At 51.0% G+C, this 492-nt stretch overlaps 1 pseudogene; it reads right to left on the bottom strand.

The window, feature by feature from the left end:
* Positions 1 to 10: 10 nt before the first annotated feature.
* LOC107682165 (E3 ubiquitin-protein ligase rififylin pseudogene) lies at positions 11 to 388 on the bottom strand (annotated as a pseudogene).
* Positions 389 to 492: the final 104 nt, after the last annotated feature.

Genomic DNA, 492 nt, shown 5'->3' with positions numbered 1-492 from the left:
TTTTTTTTACCTGTCCATCTTCTGTTGCTTGAGTCTGAGGCCCCAGTTCTGTTGTGCCATTGTCCGTCGATGGGCTCACGTTTATGATTGGAGTGTTAGGTTCCTGGGTGGTCACTGGGGGTGGAGGAATGTGCGTGTCAGATGTAGGCGTCTGCTGGCCGAGAACCAGCTCGACCAGCTCCTCCTTCTCGCGGCACATCTGCGTGGGGATCTCGTGCAGGTGGAGGTAGTCTCTCAGATCCTTTACCTTGAGCTTCATCAGCTCGGCTCGCTCGAACAGGATGCCCCGGAAACGCTGGCAGGTGTGGCACAGCCATGGCTGGAGGTCCTGTGGAGTGAAGCAGTGGCTACAGTAGCTTTTCTTGCAGTCCATGCAAACGTGCTGCAATGAAAAATGAGACGGTGAGTTTTAAAGCCAGGTTAAGACTGGAACACAATGTCTAATCTTACTTAAGTCAAGTCAAGTCACCTTTATTTATATAGCGCTTTTAA

This window comes from Sinocyclocheilus anshuiensis, unplaced genomic scaffold, assembly GCF_001515605.1.
Source record: "Sinocyclocheilus anshuiensis isolate Anshui unplaced genomic scaffold, SAMN03320099.WGS_v1.1 C31756109, whole genome shotgun sequence".
Taxonomy (NCBI): domain Eukaryota; kingdom Metazoa; phylum Chordata; class Actinopteri; order Cypriniformes; family Cyprinidae; genus Sinocyclocheilus; species Sinocyclocheilus anshuiensis.
The sequence above is the reverse complement of the archived record's forward strand: the minus strand, read 5'-3'. Positions and strand labels throughout refer to the sequence as shown.